General features: G+C 36.3%; 1 pseudogene; it reads right to left on the bottom strand.

The window, feature by feature from the left end:
* Positions 1-843: 843 nt before the first annotated feature.
* LOC123936823 lies at positions 844-1,164 on the bottom strand (annotated as a pseudogene).
* Positions 1,165-4,849: the final 3,685 nt, after the last annotated feature.

Raw genomic sequence — 4,849 nt, 5'->3', positions numbered from 1 at the left:
GTGATTTTGTTTTTAATTATCTTAAGACTTATCACATAATTTACAAATTTATGCTGATGATGTATCTACTCTACTTCAACCCTTCTAAAGAGCTGGCAAAAGTACCCTTACCAATCATGCATATAGCTTTTAGAAGACAATCCTGAATTGTAACTTAGTTTGACTTAGTAAAGAACTCACAAGTTTGCTACAATATCATGTCACACTGAATTCTAAAAGCATCTGACCTTACCACCTATAAGATAATCTATAAAATATGAGAAGTGTTAAATATTCTTTATTTAATATTATACAGAATCCACACACTAAAATGCCTTTCATTAAGCAAAAGGCAACATTTTAGAGGCAGAAAATTTTAGTTATATTGACATGGTTAAGACTAAAAAGATAAAGAGGACATTGCCAGCTTATCCTCAGCCCATGCCTTTAACAAACTTGAAACTCAGCTGAGTCACGCTGTTCTATGAGACAGTGAAAGGATCTCCTCCATATTTAAGTATATTGATATAACCAGTTATATAAATCTAAATATAAGACCAATCTCCTACCGACATGACATTTACCATCTCTGTGAAAAGCTGAACATTATTAATCAATTCCAATCATATTTTTAGAAGGGGAAAATGGTGACAATTACTTGCTGAACCAGGATTACTATCAAAGTTCAAAGAACTGATCCTATTCGTTTAACCACAAGCCAATCTTATTTAAATTGGGACTGTCCAAAAGAAATATTCTATCAGCCATTTATGAAATGAATTCTGGTGTATGAGATCAATTTAAATATGGCACTCAAGTCATGAGACATTTTTGTTTTGAAATAAATAAAATAGTGGCCAACTATTATTCCCCTTCATAGCTCTTTTTGAGATAAGTTATCAAGTCTGTGTTTTCCCCTGTCTTCTTAGAAATAGTGAAGACCAGTTTTGTTCCAGGGGTGTATTTCTTGGGATTCCCCAAATATGCTTTCAGTGTCTCTTCTCCCCAGGTGATGCCTTTGTTCTTTTTCGCATCCGGGTAAGAAAATCCAGGGGACTGACATGTGTTTCACTCAAATAAATCATGAAGCTTTGGCTTTATCTTTCGCTTGCATCCCTTTTCCACTGTATGGCACCGGGTACACTTCTGGACAAAAATCTACTTGCCCTTGTCAGAATCACCCATTTTAAAATCATGCTTCCATGGCATGCAAAACAAAGAAGTTCACTCACAAGCCCAATGTTCCACTCTCTCAAGAAACACCAGAACATTTTAGATTTCAATTTGAGTATTTATATAATGTATTTAGAAAAATGTCCTCTTAAATATAAGTGGTTTTAAAGTTGAGGAGTTGAGAAGTAGGTTCCCAATATACACAAATCCAAAAAAAGAGAATTTAGCAATTTCCATGTGTAAATATACTACAAAGCTAGGCAAAAAGATGAGGTTGAGGATGTGCATTGACTTTCCTATTCTGTCTCTTGCCTTCCCTGTCCTACAGCCCACACACTGGCCTACATACTTCTTGTTCATGACAAGTCATCTACTCAGGACTTAACAAATATTGAAATGTATAATAAAAATCTTATTTTTTCCCATGGTATCCAAATATTATTTTGATAAGATGAAAGACAAACAGGTGTTAATATAAAAGAAAGGAAAAGAGAGAAAGAAAGAAAAAGAAGGAAGAAGGGAAGAAGGAAAGAAAGATAGACAGACAGACAGACATGTACCATGGAAGGATTAACAAGGGTTTCTTTGTGTTTAGGCAAAGAACTCATTGTCTCTCCTTTGCATTTCTCCATGGAGCTCATTGTCTCTTTGTCCTATTTATTAATTGCTAGTTGCCCAGTACAAGACACTAGAAACCCATAGTTGTGCTTTCTTTATTACTAAAAGATGTTGTGTGTAAGCATGTGTATGAGACAGACCGAGTTTAGAGAGGGTAAGAGAAAAGGAAGAGAAAAAATGTTGAATTACTTTCACAAAATCTACCCCATTACAGGTAAAATTGAAACATCAGTAAAGTAGAACATACTATAAACTACATTGTGAAGTTGTAAGAGAATGAAAAGTCTATTTGGGGATAATTGCTCGCTCTCTCTTTCTCTCAAAATCTCTCTTTCTCCCTCCCCCCTTCCTTTCTGTTTTTCATACACACACACACACACACACACACACACACACACCACTCACAAACTTCCATTCACAAAATGATAGATTAGAATGCCCAGAGTAGATCTGATCATGGTGACATCTAGCTGGTGATGTTACTGCTTCTTCAAATTTCCTAGCAGTATCTCCCCTATCCATTGTTTTCCACAGAACTTTGATTACAACCTCTGGGAGATTATTTCTTTTTCTTTCTTTTCCTTGAAGATATCTGGAACGGGCATAAAAGACATGGAGAATATATTCTCCGTGGGTTGGGACACTTTTCCACCTCTTTTCTGTCCATAGAATATTGGCAGCCCAAAATGTTAAAACAAATCATCCCAGTCTCTTTTAATCCAGGGAGGTGTGGCTCTTTGGGCAGTATAGTTCTATAAGACTGTAATCAACTTTTGTAAATATGAATTTTATTACAGTAAACTTAGTCTCATAGTTGCATCTATGAACATTTTACATATGCAAATCTGTCACTAACGGCTTTCACATAAGAGGTGCATCCTTAGTTTCTTTTCTCTGAGCCCTTTTCTCCAACTGAAAAGAATTATAGGGTGTTGCTTGTTGAATTGGTTTCAACAAGGTTATGAAGGATATACCCTTATTTTATTTATTTTTTTAATCAAAAGCTAAGCTCTAGGAGTGCGTGGGTGGCTCAGTGGTTGCAGCCTCTGCCTTCGACTCAGGTCATGATCCCAGGGTCCTGGGATCGAGCCCTGCATCGGGCTCTCTGCTCAGCGGAGAGCCTGCCTCCTCCTCTCTGCCTGCCTCTCTGCCTACTTGTGATCTGTCTGTCAAATAAATAAATAAAATCTTAAAAAAAAAAAAAGCTAAGCTCTAATGGCCTTTGCCACTCAAAACATGTCTCAATTTTTCTCTTATAAGTTGGATATGAGAAAGATGTAACATCTTTTAATCATGCAAGTTCCAGAATTTTGGGATTTTATCTCTTCTTTTTTTTTAATATTTCCTATTAAATGGCCAATCCCTTTATACCTTATTTTTCTCTCATAGTACTATTTTCAAATGCAAGTGATAATGGATGAGGAAGGCAATAGTTTGCTAGTAACATGCCCATGCACCCATATGCCTAATCAATTGCCTTTTAAGTACTTATAGGTATTTTACTAAATAGTTTGTCTCTGTATTTCCTCCAGCCTCTAATAATAAATTCCTTGCAGCCTAAAGCCTGACCCCAACACAAAAATCAAGCTGTTTAAAAATAATTTTCTATTTCTGGTTACTAATTTATTAGTAAGATTTTACTAAGCTAAGCTGCGGCATCAACAGATCTGAAAGTTTCAGAATGTTAGTGGGAAAAAAAAAAATATTTACTTCTTTTTCTCCTTACCTGTTAGTTACAAATGGTCTCCTTCCCTGTTACACTTCCTTTTTAAACCAGAGTCAGGAATGAAAGAGACAGAACCTCTTGAGTACATGTTGGCCTAATGGCAGAGAGAAGAGAGCTAGAATAGAACCATTAATTGGCTCTTCAATCATTTTACTCAGATTTTTCAAGTGTTACTTTCATTCAGGTTTCATTACCTCAAGTGTTATGGGCTGAACTGTGCTCCCTCTCCCCAAAATATTGAATCCCTAATTCCTAGGTGATTGTGTTTAGAGAGAGGGCCTTTAAGGAGGTAATTAAGGTTGTCACAAATGGGGTTCTAATCCATTTATGACTGGTGTCCTTACAGGAAGAGAGAGACACCAAAAATATACACACACATAGAAGAAAGGCCAACATGGGCATAAAGACAGCTGTCTGAGAGCCAGAAAGAGAAGTCTCATCAGAAACTAAACCTGCTGACACCTTGATCTTGGATTTCTAGCCTCCTAAAGTGTTAGAAAATAAATTTCTGATGTTTTAGCCTTCTAGTCTTCGGTATTTTGTTATGGCAGCCTGAGTCAATTAATGTGCCAAGTAAGTAAGTTACATGCTCAAGCCTGACAGCAGTGGGATGGGGAAGAATAGTCTTCTCCAGGAAGTCACTGAATATTGCATAGTGTGAGGCAGAAATATATGAACCACGGTCGTGGAGAGCAGCAATCACTGTGAACAATAGTGCTAACTGGTTTTTTGCTGGTTAATGGTGAAGAAAAGAGGCCAGTTCTAAATGTGGTTCTAGTTTTCATTCATCTGGTATTTTAATTCTGACTGACCTTTATTATCTGAACTAGTTTAATGAAGCTCTAAGCCTCTAGTAAATGTGAGCTTTTTAATGTAGTAAAAATGAATGAAATAAAACAAACAAAAAAAAAAAGGTTTTAAAAATACAAACTAGGAAATTATACTTTTAATGATTCAAAAGCAAATTATTAAGAAGCACATTTTAAATTTGTAGTTATTAATATGAAACATTAGCTGTGAAAATGTGAATTGTAGATACATCGTTGTTTGGATTAGATGCATGACAACTCCTATGTTTAAGAATCTTAGACGATGGGGCGCCTGGGTGGCTCAGTGAGTTAAAGCCCCTGCCTTCGGCTCAGGTCATGGGGTTCATGATCCCAGGGTCCTGGGATTGAGCCCCGCATCGGGTTCTCTGCTCAGCAGGGAAACTGCTTCCCTTCCTCTCTCTCTCTCTCTCTCTCTCTGCCTATTTGTGATCTCTGTCAAATAAATAAAAAAACTTTAAAAAAAAAGTCTTAGATGCTATTTTCATATTTTAATAGTTAATGTGTTGTTACCTATTCATAAACA

The sequence above is a fragment of the Meles meles genome, chromosome 2 (genome assembly GCF_922984935.1).
Source record: "Meles meles chromosome 2, mMelMel3.1 paternal haplotype, whole genome shotgun sequence".
Lineage (NCBI taxonomy): Eukaryota > Metazoa > Chordata > Mammalia > Carnivora > Mustelidae > Meles > Meles meles.
The sequence above is the reverse complement of the archived record's forward strand: the minus strand, read 5'-3'. Positions and strand labels throughout refer to the sequence as shown.